The 23,467-nt window shown below is 41.4% G+C and overlaps 1 protein-coding gene across 1 annotated transcript in view; it reads left to right on the forward strand.

Annotated features, from left to right (window-relative positions):
• Positions 1 to 23,467, forward strand: part of LOC149440951 (protein diaphanous homolog 2-like) — a gene marked incomplete at its 5' end in the record, with an annotated part of 377,750 nt that overhangs the window by 28,258 nt on the left and 326,025 nt on the right. The gene's annotated exons all lie outside the window — the stretch shown is intronic.

Here is a 23,467-nt window from a genome sequence, read left to right on the forward strand (position 1 = left end):
AGGGTTACCAGAGGTTAGGGAGTGAGGATGGTGACAAGGTCAGGGAATCAGTATACAGAGGGAGCATTGGTCAGAGAGTGAGCAAGCAGGGTTACCAGAAGTTAGGGAGTGAGGATGGTGACAAGGTCAGGGAATCAGTATACAGAGGAAGCATTGGTCAGAGAGTGAGCAATCCGGGTTACCAGAGGTTAGGGAGTGAGGCAAGCATGATGACCAGAGGTCAGAGTGTGAGTATACAGCGAAAACAGTGGTCAGAGAGTAAGCAAACAGTTATCAGAGGTCAGAGAGTTAGTAAGCTTTGTGTAAAGGTCATAGAATGAGAATACAGAGAAAACCACGGTCAGAGAATGAGAAAGCAAAATTACTAGACGTTAGAGAATGAGTATGCATGTTGACCAGAGGTCACAGAGTGAGTAGGTATGGTGACAAAGTCAGAGAGTGAGTATACAGAAAAACCAGTGGTCAGAGAGTGAGCAAGTAGTTTAAGCAGTGATTACAGAGTGAGTAGGCGGTGTGACCAAAGGTCAGCACTGGGGTCCTGAGGACACTAACTCCATGGAATTTGCGTGCTCTCCTTGTGCATGAATCCGTTTTCCTCCATCTATACTTCAAAGGTGGGTTAATTGCCTCATGTTAAATTGGCCGTAGTATGTATGTGAGGTAGGGACCTTCGATTGTGAGCTTAGTGGGGCCGGTGATGTGAATGCTGTGTGAATGGTTGGCTCTCTATGGACACCTATACTAAATGAACAAAGTCACCCTGTCATTGCATAGTAAGAACAGAGACTTATTATAAAAAACAATCCTACACTTCTCTTATGGTGGCCCATATGCTGAAGGGCCTTCCCTATGTTGCTCCCCAGCCACTGCAAATATTCAACCCTTTCAATGGGTCAAATACCTGATCCTCCTTTTAAAATGATCCCTGCCATGAAGGTCCATGCACTTCCTCATCCTAGGGTGACAGCTGTTGGCCAATTGTGCTCTTGCCGTCACATTCCCCCCGTTGTGGACTACAAGCAAATGTGCCAACAAAATCTTTGCAGGCATAGTCCACCATTGCCAGAAAGAGAGTCCAGAGCCATGGTGGGCAGCTGATGCTGGCATGAGAGCATGTGGACAAGGAAACAGTGGCTGAACTCCCGGGGTCACAAAGGTTGAATTTGCATCCTTTCCCTGGCTTTCTGCCACTATGGGGGGACCCAAGTGTTGACTACAAGCAAATGTGCCAAAAAAATCTTTGCAGGCATGGTCCACCATTGCCAGAAAGAGAATCCAGAGCCATGATGCTGGCATGAGAGCATGTGGACAAGGAAACAGTGGCTGAACTCCCGGGGTCTCAAAGGTTGCCCTTGCATCCTTTCCTTGGCTTTCTGCCACTATGGGGGGGCCCCAAGTGTGGACTACAAGCAAATGTGCTAACAACATTTTTGCAGGCATGGTCCACCATTGCCATAAAGAGAGTCTAGAGCCATGGTGAGCAGCTGATGCTGGCATGAGAGCATGTGGACAAGGAAACAGTGGCAGAACTCCCGGGGTCACAAAGGTTGCTCTTGCATCCTTTCCTAGGCTTTCTGCCACTATGGGGGGCCCCAAGTGTGGACTACAAGCAAATGTGCCAACAAAATCTTTGCAGGCATGGTCCACCATTGCGAGAAAGAGAGTCTAGAGCCATGGTGGGTAGCTGATGCTGGCATGAGAGCATGTGGACAAGGAAACAGTGGCAGAACTACCGGGGTCACAAAGGTTGCCCTTACATCCTTTCCTTGGCTTTCTGCCACTATGGGGGGCCCCAAGTGTGGACTGCAAGCAATGTGCCAATAAAATCTTTGCAGGCATGGTCCACCATTGCGAGAAAGAGAATCCAGAGCCATGATGCTGGCATGAGAGCAAGTGGACAAGGAAACAGTGGCTGAACTCCCGGGGTCACAGAGGTTGAATTTGCATCCTTTCCCTGGCTTTATTTATTTATTTCAGGTACTTATATAGCGCCATCAATTTACACAGCGCTTTACATATATATTGTACATTCACATCAGTCCCTAACCCTCAAGGGGTGTACAATCTAAGGTCCCTAACTCACATTCATACATACACATACTAGGGCCAATTTAGACAGGAGCCTATTCACCTACCAGCATGTCTTTGGAGTGTGGGAGGAAACCGGAGTACCCGGAGGAAACCCACGCAGGCACAGGGAGAACATGCAAACTCCAGGCAGGTGGTGCCGTAGTTTGGATTCGAACCAAGGACCCTAGTACTGCCAGGCGGAAGTGCTAACCACTAAGCCACTGTGCCGCCCCAACCACTATTGGGGGGGGGCCCCCAAGACAGCAGGGAGGTGACCCACTGCAGTTCATGTGAAAGGGTCCTGCTGCGGGACCATCATAAAGGGCTCCAAGGTGGGAGTAAAGGGCCCCAGGATCAGTGAGAAGGGCCCCAGGCACGGAGAGTAGGAGGTAAGGGAGCCTTCATTGTTTCTTGCATCAGGGCCCTGAAGGTTCTAGTCACGTCTCTGCAAGGAAATAACTGAAAAGGGATGCAGTGGATCAGCATCAATCAGCTGAAAGTAAGGATAAAAAAAAAAAAAAAAAAAAAAACCAAACAAAAACAAAAAGAACAAATGTAGCAACTGTTTATAATACACGGGGCTTTAGCAAACGAAATTTCATCCATTTAGAGTTTAGATCTACATCAAAACACACTGAAAAAATGTTTGCAGCATAAAAAAATAATGAGAATATGAAAAAAATAAAAAGCTTCCATTTTGACGGCATTTTTCAGCCTCCCATTGAATCGATATCATCTTAATATTCACTAAAAATAAAGTCTCTTTTTCCAGGAGTAGACGACGGCTGCCAAGCTCAGTTCCTCTCTTCAGACTGTGAAGTATTTAAGCAGAATGAGTCCGCAGAAAGCCTATTATTTAGGAAATCCATCCCTCCCCCGCTCTCCTATCTTCCATTAAAGTATCATTTTCTGACCTCGTTAATGTTATACAATATGCACAAAAACATCTTCCTCATAAAAAGAACACAAAACATCGTCTCATTTAGCCGGAGCCAGGCAGATGGTAAATTTGGAGTCCTGATTTGAGCAGAAGAATTTGCAGGTAGAAGCATGTGTTCCTGACAGCGGAACGGCCTCTAATCGCACCCAGGATGGGTAATTAACCAAACTACAGTTGCTGTGTCATGAAGGAACTCAAAAAATTTCAAGCGCAGAAGAATACTGAGAGTTTCAAGGGCGAGGGGCATAGAGACGAGAGAACCACTTTAAATCCAGTTGAATTCCAATAGGACAGGGCTAGGACTTATTTGCATTCCAACGCCCAGCCTAATTGGAAATGCTGGGCATTCGTAGGGAGAAGGTAGGGCTGGGATCAGGAGTGGTTGCCACATTTGCACAGGCCGTGCAATTGTTCAATGGCTCATGGGGATTTAGGTTCCCATCTACATAAAGTGTCTTTCAGGTGGGTTTTGGTACTCCCTTCTATTGTTCTGTAGGTGAGATACAGGAAGTATCTTTATGATGCCCTAATTGGTCTTTCTTTAATAATGGGGATAGGACTGGGGACAGCAGTGGTTGCCCCATTTGCACAGACTGAATCCAAGATGGCCCTTGTAAGATTGTACAGTCTGTGCAAATGGGGCAACCACTTCTGTCCCCAGTCCTGTCCCCATTATTAAACAAAGACCAATTAGGGCATCATAAAGATACTTCCTGTATCTCACCTACAGAACAATAGAAGGGAGTACCAAATCCCACCTGAAGCATCCTGTGTAGATAGGCATCTGAATCCAAGATGGCCCTTGTAAAATTGTACAGTCTGTGCAAATGGGGCAACCACTGCTGTCCCCAGTCCTATCCCCATTATTAAACAAAGACCAATTAGGGCATCATAAAGATACTTCCTGTATCTCACCTACAGAACAATAGAAGGGAGTACCAAACCCCACCTGAAGCATCTTGTGTAGATAGGCATCTGTACACTTTTACAAGGGCCATCTACACAAGATGCTTCAGGTGGGGTTTGGTACTCCCTTCTATTGTTCTGTTGGTGAGATACAGGAGGTATCTTTATGATGCCCTAATTGGTCTTTCTTTAATAATGGGAATAGGACTGGGGACAGCAGTGGTTGCCCCATTTGCACAGACTGTACAATTGTACAAGGGCCATCTTGGATTCAGATGCCTATCTACACAAGATGCTTCAGGTGGGGTTTGGTACTCCCTTCTATTGTTCTGTAGGTGAGATACAGGAAGTATCTTTATGATGCCCTAATTGGTCTTTCTTTAATAATGGGGATAGGACTGGGGACAGCAGTGGTTGCCCCATTTGCACAAACTGTACAATTTTACAAGGGCCATCTTGGATTCAGATGCCTATCTACATAAGATGCTTCAGGTGGGGTTTGGTACTCCCTTCTATTGTTCTGTAGGTGAGATACAGGAAGTATCTTTATGATGCCTTAATTGGTCTTTCTTTAATAATGGAGATAGGACTGGGGACAGCAGTGGTTGCCCCATTTGCACAGACTGTACAATTATACAAGGACCATCTTGGATTCAGATGCCTATCTACACAAGATGCTTCAGGTGGGTTTGGTACTCCCTTTTATTGTTCTGTAGGTGAGATACAGGAAGTATCTTTATGATGCCCTAATTGGTCTTTCTTTAATAATGGCGATAGGACTGGGGACAGCAGTGGTTGCCCCATTTGCACAGACTGTACAATTTTACAAGGGCCATCTTGTATTCAGATGCCTATCTACACAAGATGCTTCAGGTGGGTTCTGTTACACCCTCCAATTCTGTAGACCTGATGAGATATAGGAGGTATCTTTTATGCTGCCCCAGGCTCAGGTTGAACTGGATAGGTTGGTGTCTTTTTTCAACTATGTAACAATGTAAAGTCGGAAGCCTGGCAAATGGTAAATGTGAAGTCCTGCTTTGAGTAGAAGAATTAGAAGGTAGAAGCAAATGTTCTGGACAGCAGAACGGCCTCTAATCGCAGCCAGGATGAAAACTAACCAAACTACAGTTTCTGTGTCATAAAGGAACGCAACAAAATGAGGACTAAAGGGAATTTCAAGGCCGGAGCCAGGGCCCATAAGCCCTCTGGGATTTAGGTGCCCAATTACGCAAAATGTTTTAGATGAGAATGCAGGAAGGTAGGGCTGGGGTCAGGAGTGGCTGTCCATTTACACAAATTGTGCAATTGTACAAGGGCCCTCAAGGATTTAGGTGTCCATCTACACAAATGTTTTAGGTTTGTTCTGGTACTCCCTCCTACTGTTCTGTAGAACTGGTAAGATACAGGAGGTATTATGATGCCCCATTCTCAGGTTGAACTGGACGGACTGATGTCTTTATTCAACCATGTAACTACTGTTTGTAATTGAAAGACATATTGATCCATAGCTCCGCTCGAAGCTGGTCTCTCCTGCACATGGAAACCTGTGTGCCGGCCATCACAGTCCATCTCCAATCTTCAGTGCAATTAGGAAAAATCAGCAACATTCCAGCTCTTCTTGCAGTCATTTTAATAGTCAATGAGTAGACAGCATTCAGTGATGCCTTCAACTCAAAACCAACCTTCCTTGACACAATTCACCACTCCTGGCTTGCACACAAGGACAGGGGAAGTATGCTGTCTGTATGAAGTCTACTCACTGATTACTATAATTACTGCAAGAGCAGCTAATTGGAGTGTAACTGATTTTTTTCTATTTTTACTGTATGTAATTGAAGCTTTTTATTGAATGAAGGCATCTGTGTGTTTTTCCACAGGGACATTTTACTGAATGTGGTCACCACTGACTGTTGTGGCTCAACACCAGCTACCATTGAAGGGAAGACTATTGCTGGGCCTAAAGCAATTGGTGCTGCCAATTCCGGTTTACATGTTGGGGTGAGCCGGTGGCCCTACAAGGAGGGACAGAGAGATTTGCTCTATGTCAAATGTACGTGGGCATCTCTCCAATTGCTAAAGTTCAGGTGCATTCAGTGAAGATTAATATTAAAGCTAAGGCATAGAAAGACATTTTAGACAATTGTGCTCTTTCAACCTTTTGGCAACAGTTAAGGAAGGCCCTACTCTGTTTCAGCATGACTTTGCACCCGTGTAACACCATAAAGCGTGGTTTGATGGGTTTAGTGTGCAGGAACCCAAATGGCCTGTCTGATATTAACACATATTGGCCAATTGGGCCCTTACAACCTTTAGGCAACAGTTAAAGAAATCCCTACTCTGTTTCAGCTTGACTTTGTACCCGTGTAGCACCATAAAGCGTGGTTTGATGGGTTTAGTGTGGAGAAAACCAAATGGCCTGTCTGATATTAACACATATTGGCCAATTGGGCCCTTACAACCTATAGGCAACAGTTGGGGAAATATCTTCTTTGTTCCAGCATGACTGTGCCCCTCTGTTAGAGATGAGCGAATTATTCAAAAATTCGATTCGGCTGATTCGCCGAATTTGCGGGAGAAATTCGATTCGATGCGAATTTATTCGCTGCGAATTTAACTTATTAAAAGGGTTTCTTTATATTTTATTTATATTAGTGCAGAACACTGTACCTTTAATTTAAATGCCCTTGGAGTCTGCTGGGGAAGAGAAATAATACTGTCAGTCAGTATGACATGCAGATGAGTGCCGTCGATCTTAGAATCACCGCACACTTCACTCATTTGGGCAGTCACGGGGCACGACGAAGAAGAAGAAGAAGAAGAATGAAAAGAAGAAGAAGAAGAATGAAAAGAAGAAGAAGAAGAATGAAAAGAAGAATGAAAAGAAGAAGAAGAAGAATGAAAAGAAGAAGAAGAATGAAAAGAAGAAGAAGAAGAATGAAAAGAAGAAGAAGAAGAATGAAAAGAAGAATGAAAAGAAGAATGAGAAGAAGAATGAGAAGAAGAATGAGAAGAAGAATGAAAAGAAGAATGAAAAGAAGAATGAGAAGAAGAATGAAAAGAAGAATGAAAAGAAGAATGAAAAGAAGAATGAAAAGAAGAATGAAAAGAAGAAGAAGAAGAATGAAAAGAAGAAGAAGAAGAATGAAAAGAAGAATGAGAAGAATGAAAAGAAGAAGAAGAAGAATGAAAAGAAGAAGAAGAAGAAGAATGAAAAGAAGAATGAAAAGAAGAAGAAGAAGAATGAAAAGAAGAATGAAAAGAAGAAGAAGAAGAATGAAAAGAAGAATGAAAAGAAGAAGAAGAATGAAAAGAAGAAGAAGAATGAAAAGAAGAATGAAAAGAAGAATGAAAAGAAGAATGAAAAGAAGAAGAAGAATGAAAAGAAGAATGAAAAGAAGAATGAGAAGAATGAAAAGAAGAATGAGAAGAATGAAAAGAAGAACGAAAAGAAGAAGAAGAAGGAGAACGAAAAGAAGAATGAAAAGAAGAAGAAGAAGAATGAAAAGAAGAAGAGGAGGAATGAAAAGAAGAAGAAGAAGAATGAAAAGAAGAAGAAGAAGAATGAAAAGAAGAAGAAGAAGAATGAAAAGAAGAAGAAGAATGAAAAGAAGAAGAAGAAGAAGAATGAAAAGAAGAAGAAGAATGAAAAGAAGAAGAATTCCAGTACAGCAAAAAGTGTATCTGCAGAGAGCTCCGCTATTTCTGACAGTTCTCTGACAGTTCCTTCACATTTACAGCGGTTGAAACATTGTATCTATTTGTTTCCGAATAAAAACATCTGTATCCTAAATGGAAACAAATAGATACAATGTTTCAACCGCTGTAAATGTGAAGGAACTGTCAGAGAACTGTCAGAAATAGCGGAGCTCTCTGCAGTGACACTTTTTGCCGGCTGATCGGGGAAAATTCGATTCGTGCATCCGAAGTTTGCTAAAATTCGGATTCGGTGCGAATCGAATTTTTCCTAATATTCGAAACGAATTCCACTAAGCCAAGTTCGATTCGCTCATCTCTACCCTCTGTACAAGGCCATCACCATAAAGACATGGTTTAATGAGTTTGGTGCGTAGGAACCTGAGGACTTTGCACGAAAAGCAACCCTATGAACACTTTTAGGATGAACTGGAACAGTGGTTGTGAGCCAGGTCTTCTCATTCAACCTCAGTATCTGGCCTCATACATGCTCTTGTAGCTGGATGGGCACAAATAACCACAGAAACACTTCAGAATCTTGTGAAAAGTCTTCCTAGAACAGTGGAGTCTGTTGTATATGCAAAGAGGGGACAATGGGACGTCCAGCAAACTCATATAATTGTAATTGTCAGGAATCCACAAACCTGGGCTAGTGTAGCAGATCCCTCTCATAAATACTGAGCGGCTCTGCATCCCATCATCAAATGATTCTGTTCAGGACTGTAGCAAGATCTAATGGGGCCCCTTAAAGTATTTGGAGCCTCACCATTTTCTAATCTCTCTTTTAAATCACTTCTGCTAGTTAAACAGAAAACTGATTGTATTTATAGAAAATACCATATTGAAAGTGACTATTTCAATTGCATTAACTTTTTTCAACTTAAATGAGATTCTACTGATTTAGGTTTGCATATACTTTAAAACCACTGGGCCCTTTGGGGAGTTCATATTCAAAGTCCTTTAGAAAATAAAGAAGCCAGCAATTCCCAAGTTTCATCAATTAGTTCTAGAATGGAAGAATTCAATTTAAATTATTATCATGCGGATACTACTGCGTCTACACCAGGTCTAGACACACCTCCCTGGAGAGAATGCGGGCAAGTAAGCTCTCACAACCACATTTGGTGGTTTTCTCCTGTACTCCAGGCATTTTAGAGTCGCATACCTGTATTTGGAGCATTTAAGGACCTAAAAGGGTACACTCCAGATGAAGACCTATGGACCCTGTTATTGGTAGCAACCAAAAGTCTTGTCCCATTCCTCAGTGTCACAAAGTCTGCCTCCTGTGTATTGGAAGCAACCATCTGCACGGGCAGAGCGGGAATGGCTGCTCAGAGTAGACCAATACTGTACTATAGAATACATAGTGCATCATAAAGGAGATCCGGGTGTTCTTAGAGTCCTAATAGACCACAAATATCTCTGAGCACACAATAAAAATGCTGAGGGGCTGCTAGGATACCAATAGGCATGAGCTTGGGTTTGGTCCAAACTTGCGTTTGGCACCATAATGGACTCTATTATTGGTAGCTACCAAAAGTCTCTTTCCCATTTCTCCTCAATGAAAGTCTCCCCATTGTATAGTGGAGGCAACCATCTGCACAGATTAAAATGTTGAGGAGCTGGTAGGATAGAGAAGAGCTGAGGTTTGGTCCAAACGTGTGTTCTGACTAAACCCAAAACAAAGCTGTCACTTTGGACCACTGCCACCCAGTCAACCACGGCCAGGACATACCCCGCTCTGCAGTTGCACATACACAAAGAGACAAGGATGCATGTGACCTTGTTGACCTACTATTACATAATCTATCCGTTGAACTTTTCCTCATGGTGCAGTCATCAAGCCGTTAGGAAAGTGTTAGAATCCACTGGTTCCAGAGGTCCTCCTTTAAGATTAGTGGGGTAATCAGCCTGGATAAGGATCTCTCATTCCTCCGGATATGCTGGGTACTCACTGCTGCCTGTGGGCTTAATAGCTCCAAATAGGAGCCACAAAAGAAGTGCCCATAGTGTAATAAATGAAATGACTTTTATTTGTAGTACCGCATGAAACAGACAGGGTATAGTGATGAGCAAAAAGTAATAACACTATACCTTCATTAAAATGGCCGCCTGGGCTTCCTTCTAGCTCCAGGTGGCAGTAGTGTCATGTGCTGTCTGGTTCCTCCTAAGGATTACCCCACTAATCTTAAGGAGGACCTCTGGAACTAGTGGATTCTAACACTTTCCTAACGGCTTGATGACTGCACCATGAGGAAAAGTTCACCGGATAGATCAGTATACCTTGAGGATTATTACATATGCGCATTATCTATGCGCTTCCGGTGAGTGCGCATTTTTCACTTTTGGCTGGAGTCACAAGTTCATCCGCTGTATTATCAGACTATATATCCGTTTATGGTCTTACATATGTTTACAATATATGTGGACATATTGGCATGTTTGTGTTTTATATGGATTTTTAGCGCTACACCTCTTTTATATATAGGAATCCAATAAGCTTCCTTGTGTGGTACAGTGGGGCAAAAAAGTATTTAGTCAGCCACCAATTGTGCAAGTTCTCCCACTTAAAAAGATGAGAGAGGCCTGTAATTGGCATCATAGGTAGACCTCAACTATGAGAAACAAAATGAGAAAACAAATCCAGACAATCGCATTGGCTGATTTGGAAAGAATTTATTTGCAAATTATGGTGGAAAATAAGTATTTGGTCACCTACAAACAAGCAAGATTTCTGGCTCTCACAGACCTGTACCTTCTTCTTTAAGAGGCTCCTCTGTCCTGCACTCATTACCGGTATCAATGGCACCTGTTTGAACTTGTAATCAGTATAAAAGACACCTGTCCACAACCTCAAACAGGCACACTCCAAACTCCACTATGGTGAAGACCATAGAGCTGTCGAAGGACACCAGAAACAAAATTGTAGACCTGCACCAGGCTGGGAAGACTGAATCTGCAATAGGCAAGCAGCTTGGTGTGAACAAATCAACTGTGGGAGCAATAATTAGAAAATGGAAGACATACAAGACCACTGATAATCTCCCTCGATTTGGGGCTCCACGCAAGATCTCACCCCGTGGGGTCAAAATGATCACAAGAACGGTGAGCAAAAATCCCAGGACCACACGGGGGGACCTAGTGAATGACCTGCAGATACTTATTTTCCACCATAATTTGCAAATAAATTCTTTCCAAATCAGCCAATGTGATTGTCTGGATTTGTTTCCTCATTTTGTCTCTCATAGTTGAGGTCTACCTATGATGCCAATTACAGGCCTCTCTCATCTTTTTGAGTGGGAGAACTTGCACAATTGGTGGCTGACTAAATACTTTTTTGCCCCACTGTAAGTGGGTCCTGGGACTTAAGGATGATGCATCAGGATTCTCCAGAGTTTCCCCTTTAAGGGATAGATGGGTGCAGCTCACTGGATGTAGTGGGGGCTCCCTCTCTGGAGGTCAGGTGGTGGATAGCTGTAATATTAATACTCCACAAGGGAATTAAGGTAGAGACATACCCATAGTGTAGTATTTAGGGATATTTATTGAATTAAGTAACAGGTATCCAAGTAAAGTGTCATAGTAAGCAAGCAGATAAAACAACGTAGACTAACCGTCCAGAGTAAAAGATGGCCGTCGGAGCTCCTCTGGAGGTCAGGTGGTGGATAGCTGTAATATTAATACTCCACAAGGCAATCAAGGTAGAGACATACCCATAGTGTAGTATTTAGGGATATTTATTGAATTAAGTAACAGGTATCCAAGTAAAGTGTCATAGTAAGCAGAGCAGATAAAACAACGTGGACTAACCGTCCAGAGTAAAAGATGGCCGCCGGAGCTCCACGTTGCTCCGGCGGCGTGACGTCACGGCATTACTGGCTCCTCCTCTGTTGTGCAATGCCTCTTGAGCACAATAAAACTTTTAAACATGTTAAAAAAAAAATAGAGAAGCCAGCAATATACAACCAAAGGGGCTTAAGCTGAGCCGCGGGATGGAAATTGAAGGCTACTTAGCGTTGGCGTCCCCGGGGTCATTTTAAAAGGAAAAGCTGTTTTACTGTAGCGTCTTTTTAAATTTAAGCCATTGTTCCGACAATACATTGTAGACTACCCCCTCACCCGCCCCAAAAGACCACAAAAAAAAAAATTGCCTCTCGAGGATAAGATTGCCCATGTAGAGGAACAGAGCCCATCTCAAGTAATTCCACATAAATATATGTTCCGGATTGCTATTTTACTTGTGTTTTCCCAGTAGAAGCACAATAGCAGGGCGAGAGGTGAGAAGCACAACACAAGGATTACCGGCCGCTGCTTATAACCGGCTTAGAAGAAGAAAAAAAAAAAGAAAATGCCTATGAAAGAATAAACAACACCTAGAAATTATACTGGGGGAAAAAACACAACACGACCAGATCAGATTCTCCTCCGGCCTACTGATGAACTATGGGAAGGAACGACTATGTAACCAGAACCCCTCTCGTTATATCGATCACAACAGAAAATTAGGATGTTTGTTCAGTCTCAGACACATGAGAAAGAGCCTTCATTATCATAATCCAGTTCATTCCCCGTACAGGTGGATCTTAAGTTACACACAAAGAATTCATTACATTTTTTTTTTTTTTTTGCTTTTTTGCATTATGGCTCAGAGACTTTTGTCTTTCCTACTTTCATCTGAAAGCTTTCATTGTTGTTGTTTGCTTTTTTTTTTTTTTTTTTTTTTCAAAGCCCGTATAGTCTCTGTTCTGTTTGCATTAAAATAATTGAGATTTTTTTTTTTTCTTTCAATGGCGGAACAGATGAGTAATAAAACATAATGGAGGGAGGGGAGATATTTAGATAAAATTAGTTTTCGTGGGTATAGAGATGATCTTTGGTTCCATTATTTTTTCGAATGGAAATCTCTCTCGTTTCTATCTCTTTTTATTATTTTGCTTTCTTTTTCTTTTGTGAAAGTGTTACTAAACCCACAACAGTACAATCAGTCTGTATACAGTGAAGGAAAAAAGTATTTGATCTCCTGCTGATGTTGAATGTTCGCCCACTCACAAAGAAATGATCGGTCTAAAAATGGGCAGCACAGTGGCTAAATGGTTAGCACGCCTGGCAGTACTAGGGTCGTTGGTTCAAATTCCAACCACGGCACCACCTGCCTGGAGTTTGAATGTTCTCCCTGTGCCTGCGTGGGTTTCCTCTGGGTACTCCGGTTTCCTCCCACACTCCAAAGACATGCTGGTAGGTTAAATGGCTCCTGTCTAAATTGGCCCTAGTATGTGTATGTATGAATGTGAGTTAGGGACCTTAGATTGTACGCCCCTTGAGGGTTAGGGACTGATGCAGGGGCGGACTGACCATTGGGGAACTCGGGCACTGCCCGAGGGCCCGGGGTCAGTAGGGGGCCCCATGAGATGTCCCTGGTACCTTTCATAGGCTTTTTTGGGTGTGGTTTGAGTGTGGGCAAGGACACAGGGGCCCCATGTTCCCCTACTGCCCGGGGGCCCCATGAGTTGTTAGTCCGCCCCTGGACTGATGTGAATGTACAATATATATGTAAAGTGCTGCGTAAATTGACGGCTCTATATAAGTACCTGAAATAAATAAATAAATCAAATCGAATGTTCTGTGTATTGTAACACTGAGAGACAGAATAGCAACAACAAATTCAGCAGAAATGCATGTCTAACAAATGATGACTGATCTGCATGTTCATGAGGGAAATAAGTATTTGATCCCCTTCACAAAACATGACTTAGTACTTGGTGGCAAATCCCTTGTTGGCCATCACAGAGGTCAGACCTGTAGTTGGCCCCCAGGTTCGCACACATCTCAGGGGGGATTTTGGCCCACTCCTCTTGGCAGATCCTCTCCAAGTCATTAAGGTTTGGTGGCTGACATTTGGCAACTCGAAACTTTCAGCTCCCTCCACAGATTTTCAATGGGATTAAGGTCTGGAGACTGGCAAGGCCACTCCGGGACCATAATGTGCTTCTTCTTGAGCCGCTCCTTTGTTGCCTTGGCCGTGTGTTTTGGGTCATTGTCATGCTGGAACAGCCATCCATGACCCATTTTCAATGCCCTGACTGAGGGAAGAAGGTTCTCATCCAAGATCTGATGGTACATTGCCCCGTCCATTGTCCCTTTGATGTGGTGCAGTTGTCCTGTCCCCTTAGCAGAAAAACACCCCCAAAGCAGAATGTTTTCACCACCATGTTTCACAGTTGGGATGGTGTTCTTGGGGTCATAGGCAGCATTCCTCCTCCTCCAAACACGGCCAGTTGAGTTGATGCCAAAGAGCTCAATTTTAGTCTCATCTGACCACAACACTTTCCACCAGTCGTCCTCTGCATCATTCAGATGTTCAGTGGCAAATTTCAGACGGGCCTGGACATGTGCTTTCTAGAGCAGAGGGACCTTGCGGGCACTGCAGGATTTCAGTCCTTGTCAGCGTAGTGTGTTACCAATTGTTTTCTTGGTGACTGTGGTCCCAGCTGTCTGGAGATCATTGACAGGATCCTCAAGTGTAGTTCTGGGATGATTCCTCACTGTTCTTATGATCATTGACACACCACACTGTCCTCTCTGCCCCTCCTCTTGTTGAAATGACCACCTGAAACAGACTGAATCCGTAGTCACATGCACATGCTCAGTTTGGTGTGTATTGCTTGAGAAGTTTTTTTTTTTCTTGGGAGAATGCCTGTGATCAGCACAGGGCCAATCAGTGCTGTCCAGACAGAGGGTCAAGGTTTTCACATCCTCCTAGAGCAAAAAGAAAACTCCTCCTACAAGCTTTAACCAGTGCTCTGCTGGACACTGATAGAAGTCACAAGACTGCTATATACTCCTGATGAGAAAAGGTATTTAGCAGTTTATATTTTCTAAAATAATTTTATTTCCATGTTCTATGTACTGTAGGAGACCAGATATAGTGAATGCAGGGTCCGGGAGAGCGGATATATTGAATGCAGGGTCCGGGGAGACCGGATATAGTGAATGAAGGATCCGGGGAGAGCGGATATAGTGAATGCAGGGTCTGGGGAGAGCAGATATAGTGAATGAAGGGTCCGGGCAGACCAGATATAGTGAATGTTGGGTCCAGGGAGACCGGATATAGTGAATGTAGGGTCCAGGGAGACCGGATATAGTGAATGCAGGGTCCGGGGAGACAGATATAGTGAATGCAGGGTCCGGGCAGACCAGATATAGTGAATGCAGGGTCCGGGCAGACCAGATATAGTGAATGTAGGGTCCAGGGAGAGCGGATATAGTGAGTGCGGGGTCCGGGCAGACCAGATATAGTGAATGCAGGGTCCGGGCAGACCAGATATAGTGAATGTAGGGTCCAGGGAGAGCGGATATAGTGAGTGCGGGGTCCGGGGAGAGCAGATATAGTGAATGCAAGGTCCGGGGAGAGCGGATATAGTGAATGCAGGGTCCGGGTAGACCGGATATAGTGAATGCAGGGTCCGGGTAGACCGGATATAGTGAATGCAGGGTCCGGGGAGAGCGGATATAGTGAATGCAGGGTCCGGGGAGACCAGATATAGTGAATGTAGGGTCCAGGGAGAGCGGATATAGTGAGTGCGGGGTCCGGGGAGACCAGATATAGTGAATGCAAGGTCCGGGTAGAGCGGATATAGTAAATGCGGGGTCCGGGTAGACCGGATATAGTGAATGCAGGGTCCGGGGAGAGCGGATATAGTGAATGCGGGGTCCGGGGAGAGTGGATATAGTGAATGCGGGGTCCGGGGAGAGCGGATATAGTAAATGCAGGGTCCGGGGAGAGCGGATATAGTGAATGCAGGGACCGGGGAGAGCGGATATAGTGAATGCAAGGTCCGGGTAGACCGGATATAGTGACTTCAGGGTCCGGGGAGAGCGGATATAGTGAATGCAGGGTCCGGGGAGACCAGATATAGTGAATGCAGGGTCCGGGGAGAGCGGATATAGTGAATGCAGGGTCCGGGGAGAGCGGATATAGTGAATGCAGGGTCCGGGGAGAGCGGATATAGTGAATGCAGGGTCCGGGGAGAGCGGATATAGTGAATGCAGGGTCCGGGGAGACCGGATATAGTGAATGCAGGGTCCTGGGTTTATTAACACTTTAAATCCCAATTCCAGCATTTCTTAAATAAACAAAACCAAAGAAACCCCACTAACCTTTTGAAAACACTCAGCCTTTAAAATATCGACATTTGTGCTGCAGTACTGGCCCTATCCTCAGAGCTGTCCCATATAAACTCAATGTCATCCAGAGCCATTCCTCTTCTAGGTTGAATAATTATACATTTATACTGCATGTTGGTTGGAATGAGTTGTTATTACAAAATATATGAAACATTTTTAAAAATACATTTTTAAATATACTGTATGTCTTTAAAAATACAAATCTACATTTTTGGAATGCATTTACAAATATATGTAAAAATATATGTTAAAATTACTTTTTTATATGTTAAAAATAAAATCTGAAGAATATATTTAAAAAAATATATATTTTTAAAAATATTTTTCATATACTTTGTAATATATAAAAAACACATTTCAACATGCAATATATATATGCATTTAAATATATTCTTCAGATTTTATTTTTAACATATAAAAAAGTAATTTTAACATATATTTTTACATATATTTGTAAATGCATTCCAAAAATGTAGATTTGTATTTTTAAAGACATACAGTATATTTGAAAATGTATTTTTAAAAATATCCATCTATTTTGTAATAAAAACACATTTCAACATACAGTATATGTATATTTATTGAAATATATTTTTAAATATATTGAATTTGGCCAAAATTGTAGTATTTCAAATACATACCAATATATTTGGGAAGAATATTTTTAAAATATATTTTTTCTGCCATGTGGGTTAGCACATTAATGAGGGTCTCCGGTGATCAGACTGTACATTGTAGCAAGTCACAAAGGTCAGAGGCTGCAGCAGGGGGCTGATTTGCGTCAAGCAATTGTGAACGCAGCCAAGAACTGCGCAGGCAGCAACACTCATACAGTCTTTCCTTTATAAGATGCTAAGATTCTTCTATCAATGCATGGCTCCGTTTCTGCAGATCTGCTTACGGTAGACCTGCCTGACGGCCCTCATAAAGGTAGGATCTATTTGTGAGACACAGCGGCGGTAAATAAGTGTTGTGACAGCGTCATCTCACGGTGTGGCGTTAAGGAGACGGAGGAGCGGTGGAGCATTAGGCTGTCATAGCGGCTTTATTTTGCTGCTATTGTTTTGTCTTGTAACATCTGATTAGAAGGCATGAATGCGGTGTAATCGCTGCGTATAATGTGCGCCGTAAACGCCGCCCCCTGCAGTCTGCCGGTCTAATTGTTTCCTTTTTTTTTTCTCTTCGGCTTCAACGCATGCAATTTATCGCTCAGTGTTGGCGCTGCTCTCCTGCTTACGTGATTCAGACTTGTTGTGCTGTTTATGTCTGGTGTCTGTCATACACAATAGAGGGACTCTGACTACAGGCACAACGAAACTCTTCTCTACACACGGTGGAGGAAAGTGTATCTAGCCCACATGGAAGAAAAATATATTTGAAATATATTTTAAAAATATTCTGCCCAAATATATTGACATATATTTGAAATGCTACAATTTTGGCCATATTCAATATATTTAAATATATATATATATATATATATATATATATATTTTTTTTTTTTTATATATATATATTTGTATATATATATATATCACACACACACACACACTGCATGTATGTATACATATATATATATATATATATATATATATATATATATATATATATATACTGTATGTTGAAATGCGTTTTTATATATGAAAAAATTTTTCAAAATAGACTTCAAATATACTGTATGTCTTTAAAAATACTAATTTACATTTTTAAAATGCATTTACAAGTATATGTAAAAATATATGTTCAAATTACTTTTTTATATGTTACAAAAAAAAAATCTGAAGGGTATATTTAAAAAAAAAAAATAAAAAATAAAAAAAATATATATATATATATATATATTTTAAAAAAAAAATATATATATATATATATTTTTTTTCTCTTAAATATATTCTTCAGATTTTTTTTCACATATACAAAAAGTCATTTTAACATACATCTTTACATATATTTGTAAGTGCATTTCAAAAATGTAGCTTAGTATTTTTAAAGACATACAGTATATTTTGAAATATATTTTTAAAAATATTTTTCATATATTTTGTAATAACGCATTTCAACATGCAGTGTGTGTATGTATATGTATATATATATATATATATATATATATATATATATATATATATATATATATATATAATTTTTTTTTTTAAATATATTGAATATGGCCAAAATAGTAGCATTTTAATATATGTCAATATATTTGGGAAGAATATTTTTAAAATATAGAATGTGTCAGTGCCCATCAATGCCACATACCAGTGCCCACCAGTACCCAACAATGCCACATGTCAGTGCCCATCAGAGCTGCCTTTCAGTGCCAACTATCAGTGCCAGTCAATACTGCCTATCAGTGCTTATCAGTGCATCCTATCAGTGCCAGTCAGTGCAGCCTATCAGTGTTCCTCAGTACCGCCTAACAGTTCCAATCAGTGCCTCCTTTCAGTGTCCATTAGCGATGCCTGTCAATGCTAATCAGTGCCTCCTATCGGTGTTCCTCAGTGCCGCCTATCAGTTCCAATCAGTGCCCATCAGGGATGCCTGTCAATGCCCATCAGTGCAACCTATCAGTGCCCATCACTGCACCCTCATTAGCGCATATCAGTCAAGGAGAAAAATCACTTATTTACAAAAATTTACATTAACAGAAACTAAAACTTTATTTTTTCAAAATTTTCAGTTTGTTCACTTTTTTTAGTCTATTTTGCAAAAAATAAAAAAAAAGCCCAGTGGTGATTAAATGCCACCAAAAGAAAAAACTATCTATCTCAAAAAAATTATAAACATTTCGTATGGGTACAGTATTGCATGACCGCGCAATTGTCATTCAAAGTGCAACAGCGCTGAAAGCTGAAAATTGGCCTGGACAGGAAGGAGGTGAAAGTGCCCAGTAGGGAAAGGGTTAAAATCCCTGCAATGTACATAGATCACATGGAGAGGAATGTTTCTTTTGCATCAAGAGTAGAGTTACTCTTTAAAGTGTAACTAGGGGCAAAATAAAAAAAAATTATATACAGTATATAATGTAGTGGGTCACAAATAATATTTATTATTAACTTCTTGCCGACCGCGCATAGCCGAATGACGGCTTCACCGCGGCCGGCCAGTTCTGAGTGGACGTCATATGACGTCCTCCCAGAACGCGCTCTCCTGCGCGCCCCAGGGGGCGTGCACCCGGCGATCTCCGTGATTGCTGTGTCCTACGGACACAGCTGATCACGTGATGTGGTGAAAGGCCGATCCCACCGGCCTTTTACCACGTGATCAGCGGTGTCCAATGACACGCTGATCACAGGGAAATGCAAGTGCCGGTTCTCGGCTGCACTTTCCTCACGCTGTCAGATCGTGAGGAAAGTACTGCCGAGAACCGACAGTTGTCAGAGCGGGGATCGGCACCGATCATCAGGGCACTGATGATCAGTGCCCTGATGATCGGTGCCCAGCAGTGACACCCGCAAGTTCCGCCCAGCAGTGCGCCCACTAGCCCCGCCCACCCGTTCCCAGCAGTGCCCCCACCTGTGCCCAGCAGTGCCCCCACCTGTGCCACTCTGCAGTGCCACCTACCTGTGCCCAGAAGTGCCACCTACATGTGCCCAGCAGTGCCACCCACCTGTGCCCACCCACCAGTGCCACCCACCTGTGCCCACCCACCAGTGCTGCCCACCAGTGCCACCCACCAGTGCAGCCCAGCAGTGCTGCCAGTCAGTGCCACCAGTCAGTGCCCAGGGGTTGTGCCAGTCAGTGCCGCCAGTCAGTGCCCAGAAGTGATGCCAGTCAGTGCCGCCAGTCAGTGCCCAGAAGTGATGCCAGTCAGTGCCGTCTATCAGTACCCATCATCAGTGTCACCTATCAGTGCCGCCTATCAGTGACCCCTAATTAGTGCTGTCTATCAGTGCCGCCTATCCGTGCCACCTCATTAGTACTGCCTATCAGTGCCCTTTAGTGCTGCCCATCAGTGCCGCCTATCAGTGCCCATCAGTGCCGCCTCATCAACGCAAATCAGTGAAGGAGAAAAAATACCTGTTTGAAAAATTTTATAAAAGAAACAAATAAACTTTTTTTTTTTTCACATTTTTTGCACTTTTTTAATTTATAGCGCAAAAAGTAAAGCGCCCAGTGGCGATTAAATACCACCAAAAGAAAGCTCTATTTGTGAGAAAAAAATGATCAAAATTTCATATGGGTACAATGTTGCATGACCGCGCAATTGTCAATCAAAGTGCGGCAGCGCTGAAAGCTGAAAATTGGCCTGGTAAGGAAGGGGGTATAAGTGCCTGGTAGGCAAGTGGTTAATAATACAAATATTATTATTATTATTATGAAGATTTTAGTAGATTATTACGCCAAGCTTTAGCACTGGGTTTCTGAGAGTGATGGGTTTCTATCAGATCTCTAAATAAAGAGTCTGTATGTTCCTGGAATTTTTTTATTGGTTAGTAGTTCTTATTATTAAACAGGATTTATATAGTGTGGACAGTTTGCACAGTGCTTTACAAAAGGTAGGGAGACAGTACAATTACGATACACTTCAATACTAGATGTCAGAACTTCGTTCCGGGCGAAATGATTTCTTTCCCAAATAAATTAATTATTTAAATTAATACTGTACGTGATTATTTTATTTATAGATTTTATTAATAGAAGTTATACTGTATTTATTATTATTATTATTATTATTATTATTATGAAGAATATCTTAGTAGATTATTACATCAAGCTTTAGCACTGAGTTTCTGATGGGTTTCTACCAGATCTCTAAATAAAGAGTCTGTATGTTCCTGGAATTTTTTTTATTATTTAGTAGTTCTTATTATTAAACAGGATTTATATAGTGTGGACAGTTTGCACAGAGCTTCACAAAAGGTAGGGAGACAGTACAATTATGATACACTTCAATACTAGATGTTAGAACTTCGTTCCGGGCGAAATGATTTGTTTCCCAAATAAATTAATTATATAAATTAATACTGTACGTGTTTATTTTATTTATAGATTTTATTAATAGTAGTTATACTGTATTTATTATTTTTTATTATTATTTTTATATTATTATTATTAATAAGAAGATCTTATTATTATCCTAAGTAGATTATTACGCCAAGCTTTAGCACTGAGTTTCTGAGAGTGATGGGTTTCTACCAGATCTCTAAATAAAGAGTCTGTATGTTTCTGGAATTTTTTTATTATTTAGTAGTTCTTATTATCAAACAGGATTTATATAGTGTGGACAGTTTGCACAGAGCTTTATAAAAGGTATGGAGACAGTACAATTACGATACACTTCAATACTAGAAGAATCAGAGGTTAGAACTTTGTTCCGGGCTAAATGATTTCTTTCCCAAATTAATGATATAAATTAATACTATACATGTTTATTTTAGTTATAGATTTTATTAATAGAAGTAGTTATACTGTATTTATTATTATTATTATTATTATTAAGAAGACCTTAGTAGATTATTTTGCCAAGCTTTAGCACTGAGTTTCTGAGAATGATGGGTTTCTATCAGATTTCTAAATAGAGTCTGTATGTTCCTGGAATTTTTTTATTGGTTAGTGGTTCTTATTATTAAACAGGATTTATATAGTGTGGACTAGAAGAATCAGAGGTTAGAACTTTGTTCCGGGCAAAATTATTTATCTCCCAAATTAATTATATAAATTAATAAGTAATACTGTACGTGTTTTATTAATAGAAGTAGTTGTTATATTGTAATTATTATAATTATTATTAGTCCTTTCCTCAGTTTATTGTATAAATGAATACTATAATCTCATATTGCTGACAGGTTTGCCCTTGTAGTGCTGGGTTTCTACCAGATTTCTCTGCTATACAGAGTCTGCGTCTGTCCAGTATTTCTGTTAGTTACTTTCAGAGATTATTATTATTATTATTATTATTATACAGGATTTATATAGCGCCAACAGTTTGCGCCGCGCTTTACAAAGTGAAGGCAGACATTACAGTTACAATTCAATTTGGTACAAGAGGAAACAGGGGCCTTGCTCGTCAGAGCTTACAATCTAACATTTGATTTATTCCCCGATTTCAAGATGTTTATTTTATATATAATTTTATTACTAGAAGTAGTTAATATTGTCTATATTATTTTTAGTGGTATATCTTTGTAGTGTGAGTTTATTTTACAATTTAGTAACAATGATAAAATTTATATTAATAATAATAATAATGATGATAATAACAGGGGTCGCAGGGGGCCCATGCAGCTCCTTTGTATACCTGGATCGGGGGGGCTGCGTACAGAGGAATTGTTCTTTCCATTTTCCTCTTGCAGCCACTGATTGCCCGCTTCTCTTCCTCACCCTCCCACAGGCATTCAGTGGCAGGGGGAAAATGGAGGGGATTGGTAGCTCTGTATGCCACCCACTCCACTATCCAGCTTCTTTCTGCTGCCCCTGGGCCCCTGTGCTCTTTCCTGGCTCCCCTGTGTGCTCCCCTTGTACCCCCCTTCCCCAACGCTTTGCTGGGTTTCTCTCTCCCGCTGGCTGCTGCAGGGGATCTGTGAGGATATAGAGTGGGGAAGGGGCTGGCAAATATGTAACTCACCAACCCCTTCCTTGTCAGAATGGAAAGAGTAAATGATTGATACTGATCTCTCCTGTGTCCATTCATCATTTAAGCATAGTAATCTGTGTTTACTATGCTTTGACTTGTGAATGAATGGGAATGAATGTTTAGTGAATGAGTGGGAAGCTCTGTACAGAGCTGTTCCTGTTCACTCGTTCTGTGATGCTGAGGTTGCAGAGATGGAGATTGAGGGCTCATTCACTTTTCTCTGTCACAAAGGTGGAACATCAGAGGTCTGTTTATACCCCTAATAATTCAGCAAAGCCCCCAAACGGTGCTCTTATTAAAAAAAAAAAAAAATTGTAAAATACAAATAAAATGGTTAAAAAAAAAAAAAGACTGACACCATTGGCAGCACTACCAGGTGCATTTGCAACCACGCCCTGGAATTCCACCACTGTGCTTGGAGGGCAAGGCCTCAGGCTCCGAGGGAAGGACCCATGGCACCGGGGCCCTGAAGATTCTAGTTATGCCTCTGAATCAGGGGCACTCTGACAACTCATGGGCCCCCCGGGCAATAGGGGATCATGGGGCCCCTGTGGCCTTGCCCACACTCAAAGCACACCCAAAAAAGCCTATAAAAGGTATCAGGGGCATTTCATGGGGCCCTCTATTGACCCCGGGCATCGGGCAGTTCCCGAGTGCTCGAATGGTCAGTCCGCCCCTGCTCTGAATAATGATAATATAGTAGTAGTAAGAAATTTGTCTTTATAGTACAGAGTCTGAATGTTACTTGTATTTATGTTGGATAGTTTCAGGTGATCTGGTGCCCCCCCCCCCTTTCCCAATTGATGCTGGGAATTAAAAATAATAATTATTTTAATAATTCTATATACTGTATAATGTTATTAGAAGTCATTTTATATATATTTTTTTACTGTGTGCATGTAATATATATATATATATATATATATATATATATATATATAGATAGATTGTTAGATAGATAGATAGATAGATAGATAGATAGATAGAGATATATAGAGAGAGAGAGATGTATATATATAGATATGTATGTATGTATATATAGATATGTATGTATATATATGTATGTGTATTATATATGTATGTGTATATATATATAT

Source organism: Staurois parvus, unplaced genomic scaffold (assembly GCF_062004578.1).
Source record: "Staurois parvus isolate SC_StPar_1 unplaced genomic scaffold, SC_StPar_1.0 ptg001044l, whole genome shotgun sequence".
Classification (NCBI taxonomy): domain Eukaryota; kingdom Metazoa; phylum Chordata; class Amphibia; order Anura; family Ranidae; genus Staurois; species Staurois parvus.